Source organism: Centruroides sculpturatus, unplaced genomic scaffold, assembly GCF_000671375.1.
Source record: "Centruroides sculpturatus isolate CEXI.00-Female unplaced genomic scaffold, Cexi_2.0 scaffold901, whole genome shotgun sequence".
NCBI classification, from domain to species: domain Eukaryota; kingdom Metazoa; phylum Arthropoda; class Arachnida; order Scorpiones; family Buthidae; genus Centruroides; species Centruroides sculpturatus.
In genome coordinates this window covers 63,186-86,206 of record NW_019385090.1, presented here as the reverse complement: position 1 = coordinate 86,206, position 23,021 = coordinate 63,186, and the positions used below count along the sequence as shown (strand labels likewise).

The 23,021-nt window shown below is 27.1% G+C and overlaps 1 protein-coding gene and 1 long non-coding RNA gene across 2 annotated transcripts in view; both read right to left on the bottom strand.

Moving 5' to 3' along the window:
- LOC111634523 (band 4.1-like protein 4A) overlaps positions 1-23,021 on the bottom strand; it is a 102,962-nt gene that overhangs the window by 42,386 nt on the left and 37,555 nt on the right. The gene's annotated exons all lie outside the window — the stretch shown is intronic.
- Positions 1,825-21,306, bottom strand: LOC111634529. Its single transcript, XR_002758237.1, has 3 exons — positions 21,204-21,306; positions 3,297-3,385; positions 1,825-1,888 (listed from the first exon to the last, which is right to left on the bottom strand). It is a non-coding gene; the product is annotated as an uncharacterized LOC111634529 (long non-coding RNA).

The following is a 23,021-nucleotide window of genomic DNA, read 5'->3' as shown; positions in this document are numbered from 1 at the left end:
CAAGCATGTGCTTGCTTTGCTAATGCCTAGAGCTGAACCTGCTTAATTTACAATAAGTTAGACAACTATTTTTAGTGCAAATTCTTATGTTATCATTTGTCAATGTGCATATATAAAGTATATATTATACATATATATGAAAATAGCAAAAGTAACATATATGTCATGTAAAGAATGCTTAGAGTTTCACATAATGTTGCCACTCATTCTTATTTGGTACAGATAGTACTTACTTTATTTGTAATGTCCTTCCATCTTTATTTAGTAGTGAAATATCTTTTCTAATAGCAAAATGGATTGAAAAAAAAACTGTTGTGGCTAATTATTGACAGTTAGTGTTTCTTAACTATATCATAGAGAAGTTTATGAAAAGAGATTTACCGTGAGGTGTCACAAGACATTCCTTAAAAACTGGTCATTACAGAAATTATGGAGAAACTATCTAGAAGGCTCCAAAAGAGTCTAACACCAGTAACATTTGAACATTCTAATGTGATTTAAAGTTGCTAAAATGGTAACCCTGATAGCCAAAATTATAATTTTCCAGAAATTTAAAAATCTGGATAAACATGTTCTTGTCCAAGGTCATCAAATAACACAGAAGTATTTAGTCAAGTTTTATATGTATTTGTTAATCAGTAAAAATACAAGTGAAAAAGCTGGTTAGTTTTTAGCCTGAGATATACCTAGTATTTCTGCTAGAAAAATGAAATTATTTAAAATTACATATAGTAGATTTAGTATGTTCTTGATATAAAGTATTGTAGTGCTGCACCACTATTGTTCTTGGGTTAGGTGAGTGTATGTATACCCTTATTGTACTAGGTCCGTTTCCCGTACCTGGTTTTGGAATTGTAATTTTCGTTTTTTTTTTATTTTTCTTCGTTCTGGTGAAAACCGCTTTTTTTTTTTGTGGCATAGCTGCGTTGTTTCAATTGGCTGTGCAGTGTTCACGTGGTAGGTGACATGGCACGATGGCGGGACATAAAAATTTGCCATCCCACGCATTGAAAGGGAAATTCCTTTTGGCGGACTGGGACTAAGACTGGACGGGCTGAGGTGCCCCGGAGTGTGCAAGGAGTACAAGTCGACCGAGACAAAGGAGGACAGGAATTCGCCATGGACAAAATCCATCTGCATCGCCAAAGCCACGTGAATGAAGCAAATTTTTAGATGACTCTGGAATGCAAGAGGAAGTTTTTGAGCAGACGCATAGGTTAGTTCAACGAGGGAACTACGTCTGTGAAGTGATTGTACAAAAAAGTAAAATTTTTCTTTATACCCGTATCCGCGAAGGAATAGTTAATCTTTGACGCGAGCATTTATCATTTGTACCTTGTAGTGATGAACCCTAGTGTATTGATATTGCCAATCATTAAATATTTTCTTATTTTTGACACAAGTCGTTTGTTTAATGTAAAAACCTCAAGTAACAGTTTTTACCCGACCCTTTGTCCAGAGTAACCTCGGTACTCACTGGATACTACAGTATGCAATTAATATGTTATGAAAGTTTACATATAAAGTTGAAAAACTGTGTAGTGCATAAGTGCAATGTATTCATTTCAGAAGAAAGCTAAATAGTTTTAATTATGAAAAACTTTGAAAAAGTAAAAGTTTTTATTTTTTCAAAGTTTTTGCCATCTATTACATATGTTCAAAGCAGCACTTAATGGATGAAGACTTAAGTTAAAGTTTTACAATTGCATATCTACAAATCTGTGTAATTTGAATCTGCATAAATCAAGAATTTACTTTAACATTTTGATTTATAAAATTAAAAAAAAGAGATGTAAAATTTAATTTTATGGTAAAGTTACTCACATTTTTATCTCTAACTCTCAACATAAAATATCTTCCTTTAAAATATACTTTTGTTATTCTTGGCCTAAAAATTAATAGAAATTAGTTGCTGAATTTCATATTACAAATTTATATTTATTATGAATTTCCATTAAAATTATATATAATTATTTCACTTTAAAATCTGTAGTTTGAAGTAATCATTTCATTTTTTTAAAGCAGATGTAATTTAATATAATCAGAATGCTGAACTGAAGAAAGAAATAAGTTAGAGCATTTTTCAAAGTGAGGTAAGAATGACATTATTAGGCTCTAAAAGCTCCACCTTATAAGTTTTAGAAAAGAAAATACTCTTACATTTAAACAGAAGGTAATTATGTCCGATAAATTACAATTAGGAAAAACTAAATTAAAAATGATATGATAACTGTTAGTTACATTCATTTGTGATATATATTTATATACAAACATTATGCTAAATAAAGTTTCAACTATAAAATATCATTCTAGTGATCATGAGTATTTGATTAGTCGATTATCCATGACACATTCATGATATAGAAATAATGAATGATCTTTGAACAATCTTTGAAGATACTAGTTATTATGTCAGATATTATTAGTAAAAAAATTTTTAAATGTAATTTTTTAAACTCAACAAAACAACAGAATGCATTATTATAAAATGGAGGAAAACTTGTTCTAATGATCTAATATTTCTGTTAATTAATGTAAAATTTTTTAAATTTTACATTAATTGTTGGAAAACTACATAAAAAATTTGGCATTTTTCTGTTTTATTATTCACATGTGACATTGCACATGTGTGCCATGCAAATGGTGCACATGTGCAATTTTAACTGGCTTTAGTAATCACAAAGTATTTAAACTGTTTCCACCAGTATAGAATCTTGGGAAACAAGGTTTCTCCTTTGGTGTTTTAATGAAAAAAATGGGTTTAGAATTTTTTAAATGTGTTTTGAAACAAAGAAAAAAAAAGGAAAATTTGAAATAGCAAAATTTAGAATATTATCATCTACTTATAGTCTACTAAAGGCTACAGTAACAAAATAGTCATTAATAAGTGTTTTCTTATCCCATCTATTCACATGCTAAACTTAAAATTAAGAACATGGATAAAGTGATTGTTTTACCATATTTACATGCTTGACATTATGGGAAAATTAACAACATGGATACAGCAAAATCTGTTCTGTTATCCCATCTTTTAACATGCCCAAGGTAAAGAAGAAATGAAAATTGATAACAAAATAGACAGTATGTCTGTTTTATGGTTGTGTTACTATGTGAAAATACAGCTTTTTTTCCCCACATAATAATCATCATAATGAATTTTCTATAATTGTCTTCTGCACATTTTACAAAATATTAATTTATTTAGATAGTTATGAATAAAACTAGTTCAGTAAAATCACTCTGTAAATTTTATAATCATTCAAGCAATTTAATACTGATACAAAAATTTAACTTACCAAAAATAATTTCCAACTTTAGTTTTATTTCGAAGAACAATAATACCACTTGGTGTTAAACCTAAGAAATATTCAATATTATCTTCTCCCTAAATAAATAAAAGTATCTATAAAAATTCAATTGTCTATATTTTAAAATAATATCATTCACAACAGATTATATTTTTAACAAGCTATATATATTTAGTAGAGAACTGTAATAAATTTTATTATGTATTTGTTTAATTTAAAAAAATTGCTAAAAATAAGAATTTTAAACTGAAAATGAAAATTATAATAATAAACAATAAATTAAACTTAGTAATTACATAACTAATTACTATTTCTATTTACAATTTTAGTAATAATTTCAGTTAAATTAATATTAGAAACATGTTGAGTGTTAGCTTGAAGATTAAATAAGTCTTAATATGAAAATCAAAAATTAAGTAAGTAATAAACATTCCTTAAATTTATTTCATATATGATTTAAAAATAATTCATGAATAATCATATATTATTATTGTTGTAATATTTTTAAGCTTTCATATAAAATGAATACATTTTATTAAATTTTGTTTACCAGTAATTTGTATTTTAATACCTCATTATTTGTATCAATACTTTGAATAATTTGATTTATATTGAGTTGAGATGAAAGTTTGTATTTTTCAGTAAATGTCAGAGATTGGTAGTGTGATTTAATTAAAGCTATTGTGATTGTGATATTTAACACATTACTGATAATATTTCATATCAGTGTCATTATACTCTCATTTTGAGTTTCCTTTTAAACATTTTGTTTGGATAAAATCAAAAATCAACAGATAATATGCATATATGCTTTAAGAGTTTTGGATAGATATCACTGTCATACAAAGCAGTCTGGGGTATGGTGCAGTATGAATGACATAAGGTGGAGCTTTTAGAGCCTAATAAAATTATAAATTTCATACTGTTAGCAATTAGATCAAGTAAACAAATGTCTTAAACAAAAATACCCACATCTACCCAACTGGAAAAGAACTGTCTTTCAGCAAAATAATTCATGTCCTATGTTAGTATGACAATGTAACAAAAAAAATAAAACAACTGAATTGGAAAATTTTACATCAACCACTCTATTTACCTAAATTAGTACCTGATTTTCATTTATTCTTGATTATTGTGAAATTATTTAAATCATAAAAAATTTTTAAATGTTCTGAAGTGAAATAGGATATATTATTACTCTTTTAGTCACAACTAAAGACTTTTTTTTAATACAGACAGAACTAATAAACTGAAATGTTGGGAAGAGATCATTTCAAATGAGGGCTAATTGCCTTTATTTTCAATTTTTGACTAAATAAATAGTGTATTTACTCTAATAATCTATATTCTTGAGTAATCTGCACATACTGTTGTTTAAGAAATAATTTAAAAATTTTTTTATAAACATATTTAAAAATTTTTACTAACTTATGGTTGTAACACAGTAGTTATATTCACCCTTGTTGTTTTGACACATTCAATACTTGGCACTCAGTTTACAGGACTATATGATATCAAAAGGAAAAATTACAAAGGAAAAATTACAAAGGAAAAAANTTTATATAACATAATCAAATCAATTTAATTAATTTAATATAACATATTTTAAACATAAAACAATAACAACAGTGTCTTCAAATTTAAGATACAAGAGTTGGAATTTTGATAGTGGCAACTATGAAATTACTATCTGTACAAAAAACATACACATTTTAGAAAACAGTCTTCACAATGAAAAATAAGAATAAATTTCTATATTGTAAATATCAGTAAAATGAATATGTGGATTTATATAACATAATCAAATCAATTTAATTAATTTAATATAACATATTTTAAACATAAAACAATAACAACAGTGTCTTCAAATTTAAGATACAAGAGTTGGAATTTTGATAGTGGCAACTATGAAATTACTATCTGTACAAAAAACATACACATTTTAGATTTTCACTATCATTCAATGTAGTTGCCAGTGATGTGGAAGTCGCAGGATGCCATTAGCCTAGCATATTTGGTTAATTGCTTGAATAGAGCTGTCTGAAGAATACCTGGAAAAATTCTGAAGCACCTTCTGTGCACAGTGGTTCCTTCATTTTAGGAATCAAGTTGAAGTCACAGGAGCTTAAGTCTGGAAAATACAGTGGATGGTAGAGAACTTCTCAAGAAATTCTCAGCTCCAGCACAATGTGACCATATGACAATGTGACAGAATAATGTGACCATACATACAATATGTGCTTGAGAATTGTCATTCAAAATGGATGGGTTCTGCAAAATGTGTTTCTGCTTTTCTCTCAAAGCTGGCTGCAGATTGTTTTCAAAACTGCAGATTAATGCTGCGTGTTTACAGTCTGGTCTGGGGTATGGCATTCACTTGTTCTTCACTTGCATGGGAATGACATGGACAAGGCTTATCTTTCTCTTTTTCACATCCCTCATTGAAGGCTTTTACCCACCCATTTTGCTATTGTTCTATATGTAGATTTTCCACAAGCCTCTAAGAGTCCTTGGCAACACTGACTTTTAATCTTTATCCAGTTTTGCCACTCCAATTTTGACAACATCATGATTAAACTGGGTGATAGCAACAGGCCTTTCTCTTCTTGTCACTGCACAGGCACATGGAGTTAGATGGTAAAGGCTATTTGCTCTGAGGTAAGTTAGGTATGTAACAAACATCTGGTCTAGGCAGCATCAGCTAGTTGCATTGTATTGGGTTTCTATAGCATTGTTGCCACTATTAAATTTTGAACTCACAAATTATACAGCACTATCTTAAATTTAAAAACTCGGATTGTTTTCAAATTTAAGATTGGAGATGATTATGGCCCTAGATGGTATGGCAAGTGACATATACAGTTATACCTTTTAAATTAATTAGTCTTTAGGAGAGGATCAAACAGTGGTCGGGACAGCAGCAGTCCTATATTTCTGGTACCCTGATATTTGAATTGTTATAGACCACTTCACAACCAGCAATAAAGCATAACATCCAACATGGTTCAAAGGATCTTGTTGTTCTTGCAAAGATCTCAAGGTCCAAATAGCAGAGTGTGTGATGGAAAGTGGAATCCTCGAAATTGGGCAGTAAATTGAGCACCTTCTCATCAGCAATGAAGCCTAGGTAACTGCTATCATATTCTATATTCTTCAATAGGGATTGTTCTATAGCAGATCACCCAAATTTTAAAAAAATTTAACCACTATATCTCTGATTTTGATTATTGATAAATACTGAGATATTTATGTTAAAGTCACTGATGTGAATAAAAATTTCTTAGGCTATGCCTTGCAGTTTTTAACTTACAGATATTTTGAGGCCACTTGAAATTGACATTAGAGTCTAAGGTCAATATAAAATACTTCAACTCATTGGCTTATGATTCTATCACTAAAATAGCCTTATTTAAAAACAAACTTAGAAAACCTTCATCAATTTTGTTAAAAATTCATTACTTAAATCCAGCAATAAGTTGTGTAACTTTCCCAGCAATAAAGTTTAAAATTGTGTGGGACACCATCCATTATAAAAAGTTTTTATAAAGTCTCATATTATTAATTATTATAAAGTGGCTAAAAGCTTAATTTTGAGGATAGAGATAAGTTTTGTAAACAGCTGTAAATGCTAATGAGTAATTATTTATTGTGACATCATCACAATGCCAAGCTGCAATTTTTAATCATATTTTTAATTTATTTAATTTAAAATGTATGCTCTCCACCTCAAATTAGTAATGTCTTGCTCCTGTACATCATACTTTTCCTGTTAGCAATAGAATTGTACCAGTCATCCAGCTAATTCCTTTCAAGGAAAAACTTTTTTATTGAAATAACATGAATTCTAATCCAAACTGAAAGTTTGTATATGGTTAATCAGACCTTGTGCCCCTAAGCTTTCTCAACTTTCATCTGTTTAATGCCATTCTTAAGATTAAGGAAGGACAGACAAATGAATGGACAACAGTGGGAATTTATAGGTCTACAATTTTTTCAAATTGCAGCCCAATAAAAAGTAAAATCTTCATTAAGTCTGATTCCAATCAAGATATGATACATGACCCCCCTCTATCTCTCCACCCCCTTGGCTTTTAACCACCAAAATTTAATAGTGTCAGTCATACTAATACCAAACTTCCCTGCAAAATTTCAGAAATTTTCAACAAATGCACAGGAATTATTAAGTTTCAGAGTTGAATGAACAAAATCATGCTCCCTGCACATACACACAAACTAACATCCATACATACAGAAAAAAATCCCTAACTTTTTTTGCATTTCTTGACGTTTTAAGATCATGAGTCCGTAAATGTGAAAATGTTGGAAGGATCATTTTTTGACCAATTATCATACTTTTCCTCTGTTATATATAACAACTGGAAAAGTAAAAATTGTTTAGTTATTCCTCTGATATTAGTGGCTCTAAAGATTAAGCTTCATTAGTTTCATAATAGATTTGCTACTGGGTCCAGATAGCATAATTGGCAACACATCTACACAGAAGTAGAAGTTGAGGGTTTGAGTCCTACTCTGGATTGATCTTTTCTTCAGAATATTCTAAATTAATTAATTTATTTCTAAATATTGAGTTTAATACAAAATAATGATTTAATCTTTATAATTAATTAGCCATATCATGGCTTCATTAAAATTTACTGGTATCGTTTGTTTATTACTATATCTCAGGCTTGGTTTTATATGTATTTACATATTATTTATAAAATATTAGAGAATTAATTTACTATTTATTATTTTATCATTTAAAACCTAAACAACAAACCTTTTTTTGTTTCGACTTTTCTGAGATGATTTAGATGTTTGTGATCCTTTAGATATTTTTGATATTTCACTTTCATTATCTGATCCTCTTCTACTCCTATGATGTCTAATAAAAGTTAAGGAAGATTAAATAAGTATGAATGGTAATTTGCATAATTACTATATTTACTGAAGTGTAAGATGTTCTTTTTTCAGGTATAGTATCTCTAAAAATAGGTTGCATCTTAGATTCAATGTATTACCTAATATTTAGTAACCTCTAGTGTCAGGCATCTTATTTTTCTGTAACTAACTCTAAGATATCATTTTAATGATTTTATTAGACCAATGTTCATACTTAACTTAGCTCAATCTCATTAGTATATTACAGTAAAGCTGTAAGTACTTGAATGAAAATCCCAGAAAAGGTTGTATACTGCTATTTCAAAAAATGTTACATTTCTGATGCTTTAAATAGCACTAAATATGTGAAAATTAATCCAGTGTTGATTAGCATAGTTTTAGTTTACTAAAACTACATATATATAATAACTAAAACTAAAATAACATCAGTTTTGATATAGAAAAGTTGAACATAGCAAGTGAAAAGATTTTTAATTTTGATACCACAGATTTATAGAAGACANATTAATCAATATGTATTCTATAAAATACAGATAAATAAATCATATTAATAATTACAAAATACAATATTTTATTTATACTATGTAGTACAGTAATTAAAATGTTAAAATTTAAGTTTAAACATGCAAACAAAACAATTTGTCATAATGAACATTCTATCAAAATTTTCATTACAACAACTAATTATATGCATTATACGCATTATACAGGGTGTTTATAAATGAATGGTGCAGTTTTAAAAATTAATAATAAATCTATTTATTACCTTATATGGGCAAACATTACAGCATAAGCAGTGGCAACTATCCAAGTTTTTATGCATTAATCACAATCCTTCAATATGTGCACCCATGGTCACATGACATCTACACAAATTCTTCCCATATGCGGTGTAGCATGTCCTCCATGATGGTCTGCAGTGCATGCTTTATCTGATCACACAGTTCCTCAAGGGACACAGGCATTGACGATACATAAACTCTGTCTTTAACAAACCCCCACAAAAAAAAATCACAGGAGGTTAAATCTGGCAAACAGGATGGCCAGGGGAGCAGGTTGTTGTCTGCTGTTGCACCATGTCCAATCCAGCGTTGGTGAAGAACATCATTAAGAAGCTCACGTACATTCCTATCAACTTGGACAGTTGCTGCTGCTTATGTTGTAAGGTTTGCCCATATAAGGTAATAAATAGATTTATTATTAATTTTTAAAACTGCACCATTCATTTATAAACACCCTGTATTATTAAGTTACATTTCAAATAGTAATGCAATAAAAAGAATACTCAAAAATATTAACTTTGTATGTAGCTAAAAAAATTTCAAGAAAAAAAATATATATTTGATTCTAGAAATACAAGTAATTTTTCTCAGGCTCCTATCAAAAGCAGTTATGCTATCACAATAGCTATCTTTCTGTTTATAAAAATTCTTTTACAAATACAGATTTAATTCTCATCTTATACTGAATACTCTTTAAGTGAATATATGTATACTAGCTTGTTTTTAACTAATATGTGTACTNAAGTGAAAATATTTTTAATTTTGATACCACAGATTTATAGAAGACAAGATTTATAGCTTACTTTGCTTGCAATAAATACTGAACATAAATTTGTTTCAAGTTGTCTATTAAAAATTTTTTTAAATAGATAACTGTAATTGAGCATGTAGGAATTAAGGTGTGTCTTAGATTCAAGTAAATAATAATAATTTTTTTAAAAAATATTGATAAAATAATACCTTCTTTTCCTGTATTCATAACTGCTATTACTTTCAACTGACGATGTTCGTCTAAATGTAAAACGAGGGGAAGCTCGAGCTCCAGCACTTCGAATTGATCTTGGTGAAGGATTAGTTGAGTTAGAATATAAACCACGATTTCTATAGATAAACATATACCTTTAAATTTTTCTATTTTTAATTCATGTATTATAATTCAATTTATTAATAAAACCTCTGTGTTGGATCTTCCCATGGTGCTGATCGGGTACTTTGAGGTGAATTGGATGGTTGTGGAGGATTTGTATTCTGTACAGCTGGTCTATGAAATATAAATTAAACCTTGAGTAAAATCATATTTTTTGAGATAACAACAATTTTGATATAAAAATTCATTTATGAAATATGTTTAGCTTACATATAAATAGTTTGAGATGCCATGTTATTAGAGTTATGTTCTGTCAAAATAGTTTCTTTCAAAATTTCTTTTGATTGAGTTCCAGCTATTTAAACACAAATAATCAAAATAAATTGATTTATTTAAGTTTATTATACAGTTATTTTCTAGAAATTTAAACTTATTAATTAAATTACATTAAATTAAAAAATTAAATATGTATAGTTTAATGAATTTGATTATAAAATTAATATGTATTATGCAAATAAATTTTGAAACCATATAAAAATTTTGAAACCTATTTGAAACCATATAAAAATAAATTTTTCAAAAACAATTTTAAAATAATTCTATCACTTTGATCAGATTTACATCACTTCCAAATTCTAATAAATGTTTAATATTTGTTCCTGGAAAGTTTTTGGAAAATATTAATTAGAGAAAGAAATTATATTGTTAAAAATATGAAATATGTACAGAAAAATCATAAACCAATTCTAAAAATATTCAGAATTAGAGCAACAATAAATGCCTTCATATCTTGTTCTTTTTCAACACCTCAGGAACAAAAAGACAAGATATAAAGACATTTATTGTTGCTTCTAATTCTGAATATTTTTATATTTATTATTGCTCTGACCATTATATCTATTAAATATTTGTTAATTCATAAACTCAATATTGTTTTCTAACATTTNTATACTTTGATGATAATTGCAGTAGTAACAGCAGTCTTAAAGTAAACAATGTATACAATAAAAATGTTTTCGTATACATTAAATAAATTCAGAACAGTAATAAAATGTTTACATATATTTTCATTTTACTATTATGTTTTACATAATAGTAAAATGAAAATATATGTCCTGCATGGATGTCCTGCAGAAAATTTTCCAGGGAAGCAAACCTTTGAGACAAATAATTACAGCAATAAAATTTTTATTTAATCTTTTTGAGTGTTTTCAAAAGTAGATTACAGAATGCAGTATTACATCAATACAAAAAGACAGATAAAGCATCCCATGATCAAGAGTGTAAGGTTATATATCTCAATCATTTTTACAATTATAATTTGTGGAATTTTTATTTGATCCCAAAGATGAGCAAGTGTTCCATTTGCCTCCCTATGCAAACACTGATTATGTTTCAATATATTATGATTTATATTTCATTAAAGTGTTGCAATTCTATAAATTATTTAATATAGTATCTTTATTTTAGATAATTTTTTGAGAGGAAAAGAGAAGAAAAAACAAATATCAGAGAGCTACATATGATTCATATAAAAGAACCTACTATTGATGATAATATTTAACAATGTGTTCAGAAATAATTTATAGTGGTGATAAAACAAGATAACCCATCAATGTCGAAGTGAATAAAATATTGAACACTAATAGTTAGTTCTGGGTTTACACCTGACCAACAGGCTGACTATTGGAATTTTCTGGACTTTCTTCATGTGTCTAGTACCTAAACAATAGCTATTTTCCTATAGTCCTTATGGGAGACACCTCCTCCCACCAGATCATCCTTATATTGAATTGCATTATCTCATACAACATAAAACAAGATAATTTTGATTAAAAAAAAAATAATTATAAACTATTCAGAAACATTTTTTTATCTTTATTACCATACTTTAAATAATATATTATACAGAAAATTTTGATGTCAGATATGATAAATATTAAAATATCAACAGTAATAGAAATACCTATTGTATTTTATTTCAAGTTAAAGAAAAACTATGAAAACATACAATATAAAACAAAGATTTGTTTAAAACATATATTTATTGAAAAGAACTGAAAATTAAAGATATTAAATCATCCCATTTCTTAATGAAACATATACAAATTATCATTAAATAATATAAATTCATATAAGTGATAGAAAATTAAGATTAAAATATTGTAAGCTGCAATAATTATTCCTCTACATATTTATTCATTTAGAATTATGAATATAGCCTACAAGGTGTATGTGAAATGTTTAGCAAAAGTTGATAGACTTATTTTATGCATAAAAACAAAAGAAAAAAAAAATCTTGTTTGATTTCAGTCTAATTGAATCAGCCTGAACAGGATAGTAGCAAACTATCAAAAGTACTCACAATTATTGAATGAAATGTTGGTTTTAAATGCCATAAGACAGAGTATGTTACATCGTAACATTACACTAGTTGCAATGATTTTAGCATCATCATACTTACCCTGTATATAATATTAAATGAGAAACATTAATTCCATAAGATAAAATCATTTAATTTTAAGATTCTAGACAAATTTATTTCATCAAAAACATTATCATATATTCAAGTCCAACATCAGTTTTTTTAACTATATTGGTAATTATAAATGATTTGATTGATTCAATTATAATTGCCCAAAATCTTCCTAATAAAATAACTAAACATATAACTTTAGAAAAGAAACAAGAAAATTTAGATCTCATGATCATGTTTTCTAAAGAATTTTGTATTGTATATTGTTGTTGTTATCATTTTTACACAATCTATATACATTATATTTTAGATCATGTATAGAAGTATTAGAACAATTGAGATGAACAATTCAATCTCAATTGTTAAAAATATATAAATTAGATGTAATTTATATTTTTTACATACAGCAAGACTCTCTCAATGTGTTACTATGTTAATTAAGAAATACAATATACTTACACTAATTAAATACACAAAGACCTACTAAAATATTTTTGAAGGTACTATCGATGATATATTCAATCTCCTGAAGCAATGATACCTTTGGCAAAATAAACCAGTTTCTGATTTCCAAGATCTAAGTTATTAAAACTGATTACAAGTCAAACAGACTTATATCAGAATGTATTTACTGTAGATTATCATATCATATATTAAGATTCAACAGAATTACAGTATATCAACAGGAAGACAGAATTCATTTTTATCAAAAAAATGAAGTTATCATCCTAATTTTAATTATTGTCCAAACATCTAACACGAGCATCAATAAATAAGCTAATAATAATAAATTTTCAATACTATTCTAATAACACCAAATCTACATCATACTCATTTTGTTACAATACACTTGAAAAAATTGAAGTTTTGGTTAAAAAAAATCCAAACAAAAAAATATAGGCAAGAAACATAAACAATGACAAAATTGTGGCTTCTCCCATAAATTTGGGTAATAATGAAAAATGAAAGGAATTATTGTAATGTTAAAAAAAGTATATATAAGTCATTATTCAAAATAATAATACTGTTTTGAATCTCCAAAAAAAATATATATATCTGTATTGTTTAAACGTTTTAACAATGCCAGATGACCAAAGCACCAGCCTACCATTCTGAGGAACCCAAGTTTGAATTTGATCAAACCTCAAAAAGTTCAGGTCTAGTTTAGTTTAATATTATTAAGCTCAAACTCTCATCATTAAGTCAATTTACTGTGAATTTGGGTGAATCCGTGGTGGGCAGGAAAAGAAAGACCATATTAATGCTTGCAGGTGGCAGTTAGGAAAAAATAAATAATAGATTTTAACAATGATATAAAGCTAAAAATAAAATAATTACAAATAAGGAAAATGATATGATGTGCAACATTGAATGACTATTTTTTTGACTAGAATGAATTGCAGAGTCACTTGAGAGATGCAAGTTTGAGTTCGGGACCAGATTCTCAGGAATTTTTTGAGAGCAACTAGTCCAAACTACTGGTCCATTATTCTAACATATCTGTATATAATTATGGTCTTGGTTGAATTTAGTTATAAAAGATTCTCTTAATGTCAACAGCATTGAGTAAAAAAACATTCCTCTTTTATCTTTTTGTGAGTGAAAACAATTTAATATCTTAATAACTAAATTCTTGAAAAACTTAATCCAGAGGTCTAACTTTTTTCTAAGGGCTACCTTGAGCTGTAAAGGACAAGTATGGGAGCCAAGTAAAAAAGATATAGTCAAATTACAATACACTGCTCCAGATAAATATAGAGACAAATATCTTAAATATAAAATTTTAGATTACGTTAACTTTAGTGCTTAATAAAGAAGTTGAAAACAGCATTTTCATAGTATAATTTTGCTATATTACTTTCTTGCCATTTCCACCGTGTTTACAGTTATAGTATGTATAGTGTTACCACCCGTCTGGTTTTCACCTAGACAATCTGGGAATCGACTCACTGTCCAAGTGAACTACTAATTTTGTCCAGGAATATCATGCGTGGCCTGTCGACCTTTTTTTTTTTCGTACGATTCGTATTCGTAAACGTCTCCAATATCCAATAGAGTTAAGTCATCTGTAGTTGTTTTTCTTAATTTAGTTACTTATGCTACTCCTACCCAAGTTTCCCTAGTCCCTAACTGTAACTGATTTAGAACCAGCATGCACTGCACGTTATTCTTTGTGAGGTCAGCCGATTAGGGGTGAGGTGTTCGACAGCCGAGCGGTTCATTCTGTCGTGTGGGCGCAGACTGACTGCCTGAGACAGGTTTACCATGTAACCGTTTATTAAACATAGAAATTTTCCTTACAAATTACTTGTTAGACGAGGTAGCACCCCAAAGCGCACGGATAAAGTTTGAAATAAAGTTCGNCCCTATAATTACGGTCCCTATAGTTACGATTCCTATAAAACTACGAAAAAATTGCTACCGGTATCCGTAAAAAATAGTAAAAGTTCCCTATAAACACCTCAAACGTCATCGGGCAGCCGAACTACTTTCCCGCCGTCCGTAGCGCCACGCTACGGAGATTTTTACGCTAACTATCGTCTACATTCAATACTTGGCACTCAGTTTACAGGACTATATGATATCAAAAGGAAAAATTACAAAGGAAAAATTACAAAGGAAAAAATTAATTATTTGTATAAATATATTTGATAAAGATAAATTATCTGCCATTTGTAGTGATATGTTTTATAATGAATTAGTTTAGTAATTAAATAAAAGTAAGACTTCTTTATGTTGTTTAATTTGAAGGCATAAAACTGCTAAAAGTGTAGGTATAAAAATTATGCAATGTCAATCTCAGTTGTATATTTAACTTACTTTACTTATTCTCATTTTCACAAAATTAGTCATGAAAACGTTTAATAATATTGTTCCTAACTATTGACTATATATTTGACAATCAAACAAACCACTTAGTAATTGGAAGCACCCTGGACTTCATAGATGGCATTACCAGATTTGCTTTAAATATACACATGCTAACTTTTTGTCAAATGTTTTTGTAAAAAAGTGTGCAGATTATTCAAGTAAATATAGTAATTTTTATTTTAAAAATTTATCTTGATTTTTTCCCCAAAATGCAAAATTTTTCCATTCAACCAAATAAAACATACCAGCAGACTGGGGACTACCCTGCTTAAAATAGTCAGCGTGATTACCTACTCTAATAGTAAGCCCTAAATTAGGGCATGTAACTTTCTAGGGTCATTGCTGTGGACTTAAGTGGTCTTAGTATTTAAAGTCAGATTATTATGTGTAAAATATTTTTTTCTTTCATTTACAATAATTTTATGTATTAATTTCTATTGCACTACATTATAGGTTAAAAGCAGAAAATCTAGAGGATACTTACTCTAGCAGTTTCAAGTTTATTTTTCATATTATTATAGTAAATCAATATTGGAAACATTATTCATTAAACTGAAGCCCTGAGAACTGTTCTTGACAGTTGATGGTTTCTGAGTTTCATGTGCTACAGTACTCTCATCAGTAAATGAGTTTAGCTTTATTATTTTTTAATTTAATTCATCATATCCAAAAATTCAAAAATAATATTGAAAGATGAAAATAGAGGATTAAATGGTAATTAGGAATTAAAGTATTATTTTGTTTCTGTGAGAGATAAAATGGCTTGTTTGTGGTTTAATACAGTAATTGTAACAACAAAAAATCCAATGCATGTCAGCATTATACAACTATACATTTTTTATCAATGTAATATCAATATGAATACAACACAATATTCAAAAATTATTTAAAATTTTCTATTTGAATACAATTCTGTAATAAACATTCCTTAAATTTATTTCATATATGATTTAAAAATAATTCATGAATAATCATATATTATTATTGTTGTAATATTTTTAAGCTTTCATATAAAATGAATACATTTTATTAAATTTTGTTTACCAGTAATTTGTATTTTAATACCTCATTATTTGTATCAATACTTTGAATAATTTGATTTATATTGAGTTGAGATGAAAGTTTGTATTTTTCAGTAAATGTCAGAGATTGGTAGTGTGATTTAATTAAAGCTATTGTGATTGTGATATTTAACACATTACTGATAATATTTCATATCAGTGTCATTATACTCTCATTTTGAGTTTCCTTTTAAACATTTTGTTTGGATAAAATCAAAAATCAACAGATAATATGCATATATGCTTTAAGAGTTTTGGATAGATATCACTGTCATACAAAGCAGTCTGGGGTATGGTGCAGTATGAATGACATAAGGTGGAGCTTTTAGAGCCTAATAAAATTATAAATTTCATACTGTTAGCAATTAGATCAAGTAAACAAATGTCTTAAACAAAAATACCCACATCTACCCAACTGGAAAAGAACTGTCTTTCAGCAAAATAATTCATGTCCTATGTTAGTATGACAATGTAACAAAAAAAATAAAACAACTGAATTGGAAAATTTTACATCAACCACTCTATTTACCTAAATTAGTACCTGATTTTCATTTATTCTTGATTATTGTGAAATTATTTAAATCATAAAAAATTTTTAAATGTTCTGAAGTGAAATAGGATATATTATTACTCTTTTAGTCACAACTAAAGACTTTTTTTTAATACAGACAGAACTAATAAACTGAAATGTTGGGAAGAGATCATTTCAAATGAGGGCTAATTGCCTTTATTTTCAATTTTTGACTAAATAAATAGTGTATTTACTCTAATAATCTATATTCTTGAGTAATCTGCACATACTGTTGTTTAAGAAATAATTTAAAAATTTTTTTATAAACATATTTAAAAATTTTTACTAACTTATGGTTGTAACACAGTAGTTATATTCACCCTTGTTGTTTTGACACATTCAATACTTGGCACTCAGTTTACAGGACTATATGATATCAAAAGGAAAAATTACAAAGGAAAAATTACAAAGGAAAAAATTAATTATTTGTATAAATATATTTGATAAAGATAAATTATCTGCATTTGTAGTGATATGTTTTATAATGAATTAGTTTAGTTATTAAATAAAAGTAAGACTTCTTTATGTTGTTTAATTTGAAGGCATAAAACTGCTAAAAGTGTAGGTATAAAAATTATGCAATGTCAATCTCAGTTGTATATTTAACTTACTTTACTTATTCTCATTTTCACAAAATTAGTCATGAAAACGTTTAATAATATTGTTCCTAACTATTGACTATATATTTGACAATCAAACAAACCACTTAGTAATTGGAAGCACCCTGGACTTCATAGATGGCATTACCAGATTTGCTTTAAATATACACATGCTAACTTTTTGTCAAATGTTTTTGTAAAAAAGTGTGCAGATTATTCAAGTAAATATAGTAATTTTTATTTTAAAAATTTATCTTGATTTTTTCCCCAAAATGCAAAATTTTTCCATTCAACCAAATAAAACATACCAGCAGACTGGGGACTACCCTGCTTAAAATAGTCAGCGTGATTACCTACTCTAATAGTAAGCCCTAAATTAGGGCATGTAACTTTCTAGGGTCATTGCTGTGGACTTAAGTGGTCTTAGTATTTAAAGTCAGATTATTATGTGTAAAATATTTTTTTCTTTCATTTACAATAATTTTATGTATTAATTTCTATTGCACTACATTATAGGTTAAAAGCAGAAAATCTAGAGGATACTTACTCTAGCAGTTTCAAGTTTATTTTTCATATTATTATAGTAAATCAATATTGGAAACATTATTCATTAAACTGAAGCCCTGAGAACTGTTCTTGACAGTTGATGGTTTCTGAGTTTCATGTGCTACAGTACTCTCATCAGTAAATGAGTTTAGCTTTATTATTTTTTAATTTAATTCATCATATCCAAAAATTCAAAAATAATATTGAAAGATGAAAATAGAGGATTAAATGGTAATTAGGAATTAAAGTATTATTTTGTTTCTGTGAGAGATAAAATGGCTTGTTTGTGGTTTAATACAGTAATTGTAACAACAAAAAATCCAATGCATGTCAGCATTATACAACTATACATTTTTTATCAATGTAATATCAATATGAATACAACACAATATTCAAAAATTATTTAAAATTTTCTATTTGAATACAATTCTATTCACATTCCATAATGTTTATGATAAAATTATTTTGTAATAATGAAACTACTTGAACACTATTAAATTTAAAATATTTATTTTAATAACTCACATCTTGATTTTATCATCAAAAGGCAATTTTTGATTTGATACTTTTTAAAATAATTTGATTAAAAATATTTTCAAGATAATATTTCTTAATTTATTAAAAATATCTAAAAAATTTGAAATAAAACACAAATGTAAAAACTGAATAAAATAATATTGCAAAAATTATTAATTTGATACTTTTCTTTATCCAAAGCTTTTAGTGATAGTGTTGATCTAAACTTGATATTTATTATAATTATTTTTACTACAGCTTTCATCTAATACAAAAATGAGTGAAGGAGAAAAATTTTACACTAACATCACCAATATATTTTATACTAAGTTATAAATATTAGAAAATAAATTCATTGTTTTTTGTTTCTTACTAGATTAAAAAATTATCTTTTATAGGAAGTATTTATAACTTTAATTCATTCTATGTAATTAAGAAAAAGCATACAATACCAATCTTTAAATTATACATTATGTAGCTTGAATTATTAGCTATAATCAAAGTCTATGAATTACTTTAATACTAATTAATCATAGTAATTTAAAAGGCTTTCAGTTTTATTTTCCATATCCTTATCATTTATTATATTTATTAATTAATCTCAATATTCTCAGATATAGTTATTGTGTATTTTTATTAACATTCACTTTATTCTTTTTCAGTAAAAAAACAACTTTTTTCAAATCAAAAGTTTTAAACTATGGATTTAGAAAATTATAAATAAAATATTGCCATTCAATTAAATTTTTCTCATTCTATAATTTAGTCCTTCAAACTTTTGGTCAATATTCTGATACCATTAAAAATTAAGAGTTTTGGTGGATACTCTATCAGTTAGCTATTCAGTTTTAAATATAGTTTTTGAAGCTGCCATTATTCCTATATTGACAGTTTAATTATTCGTTTTATGAAATCATGTTTTCGTATTTATTAACTATTGAACACAAAGCTGTGTAATTATTAAAACACTTGGCGTTTTCCTCTTTATTCAAGTGTTTTAATAATAACACAGCTTTGTGTTCAATAGTTAATAAGTTTAATTATATTTTTCAAATAACTTAATACTTTATAATATCTTGGATTTTATTGGAGAGAAATTTTATCAGATTTAGGATATATCTTCAATTGAGTTCTCTCAATGCATTCTCTCAATTCATCTTTTAAATGAAAAAATTTTTCAAATCCATTAATAAACAAAGCGATAATTACAAATACATTGCACTAACCTTGTATAGCCTTGCAGTTACTACTTAGAATGTATCACAAACATTTCGACCCATTTGGGTAGAAAATGTTTGTGATATGTTTGTATGCGACGCGTGAAAAAATTTTTCTTTATTTAAAAGATTTCACTTAATAGACTTCATTTCATATAATAGTGTTTCACTAATTATTGATATTCTGTTTTTAAACTTTTGATGTAAAAGTTATAATCAATCTGACTTCATATAAAGTTATGTTCTTTCATATTATTTTTAAATATGAACAGTCTAGTGACATTTATATTTATGAGATTATCTAATGTTTTTACACTTTCATGATGTGATTTTATGTTATTAAACCTTAATAAATGATACTATTTTCTTATTTTTATTCCACCTGCTACAATTGCATTCTTGTCAGTAAATAATTATAAATGAATTTTTCTACAGTATTTCAATCTGCAAATGTATTTAAATTTGAAGTATTATTAGTTTTTGTTGTGCAAACTAATAATAGATAAACTTTCTAATATTATTGCTGGTAATAAAAAGTCAAAGAACTTAATCATAAAAATCAATAATGAGAAATAAATAGTCATTACTGTTGCATATATTTCAAAAATTAAAATTATTTTTTAATTATTATATTGACATAGTATTCAAATATGTTCTAATTTATTAAGAGATATAAAAAAATCCAGCAACATGTTGCTTAACTTTCTTGGCAACATTTGATGGCACCATATTTTATTGAAAAACTTTTTATATTTTTAACTATTATAATATAGCAAAAAGATTGTAGAGTGTAGCAAAAATTTTCAGAGTAGGGATGGGTTTTATAAAAAATTGTAAATGCTCATAACAAGTAAAATCATCATTAAGTCAGATCCTACTCAAGATACACATGACCTCCTTTATCTCCCCACCCCTAGACATTTAATCACCAAAATTTAATAGTATCAATCCCCTTAAACAAACCTCCCTGCAAAATTTCAGAAATTTTTGACAAAAAAGCACAGGGGTTATTTACGCTTCAAATGGTAAACAAAATTGTCCCCCACACATGCACACTAACATCTATACATAAAGAAAAAAAAAACCCCAAATGTTTTGCATTTCTTGACGTTTCAAGGTCCTGCGTCCAAAAATGTAAAAATATGTAAATGGTGATTTTTTGACTGATTGCCATACTATCCCTCTGTTATGTATAAGAGCTGGGAAAGTAAAATTCTATTTTAAGTTTTAATATTTCTAAGATTTTTACAATAATTTTAATATTTACCAGAACTGGGTGAAGATCAACTCCATACATATCTAACCATTTCACACGATCAAGAAAATTCATTTCAGCAACTGCTGGTACTTGACCTCTGTTTAAAATGTAAAATATAATAATTTAGTGAGATATAATTTAAAAATTAAAATATTAAAGTAAAATATAATATAATTAAATTAATAATAATCACTTGTCATAATTAATAATAAAGCAATTGTATAATTTCAAACCTGAAGCAGGTTTATAAAATAAACTGAAAATGTTTGTTATACAACTCTGTGCTGGAGAATTATGTAAGATGTTGATTTTCTTATTAATAATAAAGCAATAAATTTGTTTTTAGAATTCTTTATGAAATTTTTATATTTTATCCATTGTATGTTATATGACTGCAAGTTTTGAAAAAGCATTGAAATTACTCTTCTGTTTCAAATACTTCAAATAAANTGTTCCGCGACGAAAACAATGTTGAGCAATGGCAATGTCGAATGGTGACACTCGGTAAGTAATCCTACAATTTTTTGTTTATAGCGTAGTTTATACGGATTATTCCCAAAAAATATATACGTATTTTGGAAATGTTGAGTCGGATTAGTCTAGAATCGATTAATTTTATGGAAGAAAATCTTTCAAACAGCCGTAGTCCGTAAACTTGATACGTGTCGGGTTGTGATTGGAAGGATTCGTAAGAAAGCGGATTCCTAGAGAATGGAACGTATCTCTATCTTATAGGGGGGTCGACTGTAATTGTAATATAAATAATAAAAAGTTAAAATATTAGATTACGAAAAATACTTTCCACAGAAAATTCAAAGAAAATTTTTCACAAATTACAAAAACACAAAATAAATAAAGCTGTTGGCCAGTTCTGCAGGTGCTTGAGTGATGTAATGTACAGAAAGCTAAAATCTAGTTAAAAATCTAAAGAATTTAAAGAAATTTAAATTAGCTCCAGAGACTGTTAAAGTAAGATGCTAATGTACTGGTACCTAGAATTAGGAAGATGATGTTAAAGTGTTTTGTACATGCAAAGTAAGTAATCTAACCAAATTTCTTAAAAATTTATCTTCAGTTTTTAATTTTTGCTTATAGAACTGCCTTAACATTCTGGATTTTAAATTTTATCTCATGGGAATTTTAAATAGAAATTTTTAAAAACTTTAAGTGATTTTAAATTGTATTAGATGCTTGCTTTTAGATTTTTTTGACTTTATTACGGTCAATACAATGTTAAATATAAATGGTAAACATTTATAATAGTATTAATAATTAATTTAAAAGAAAAAAGTATAGAAATTGATAACTAAAGAAAAGTGCTACAGATACTTGAAATGCACATCATAAAAATGTAATAATCTTGTTGCATAAAGTCAAGTATTGGTCTTTTATAAGAACAAAGAAAGATATTTAAAACAAAAAAAAAAAAACTAAATTTTCTTCTTTTTTGAGTTAAAATTTACATACGTAATTGCATCTGGATTTCTTCCAAAGTAAATCAATGTGTTTCACTTTTTCCTGTTTAATATAACAAAAAAAAAAAAACTAAAACAATTTTAGAAAATTTAAAAAATATTCTTTTGAGAACATCCTGTTCTATACAATGTAGTTTATAGTTGAATTCTATNGGTTAACATAGCGACTGAATATGATCCTCTCTCTCGTCGCGTTTTCCTCAAATTTCTCCGTTTCCATTGTTTAACACATTTATGAAAAATACAATTGCATTGTTCAATCGAGACACCTAATCCGTTTCCTTATCGTCTGAAAAGGAGCTCTTTATTTTTGATCGAACCCATAATTCGGACCTCTCAGTCGCCCCCTGTT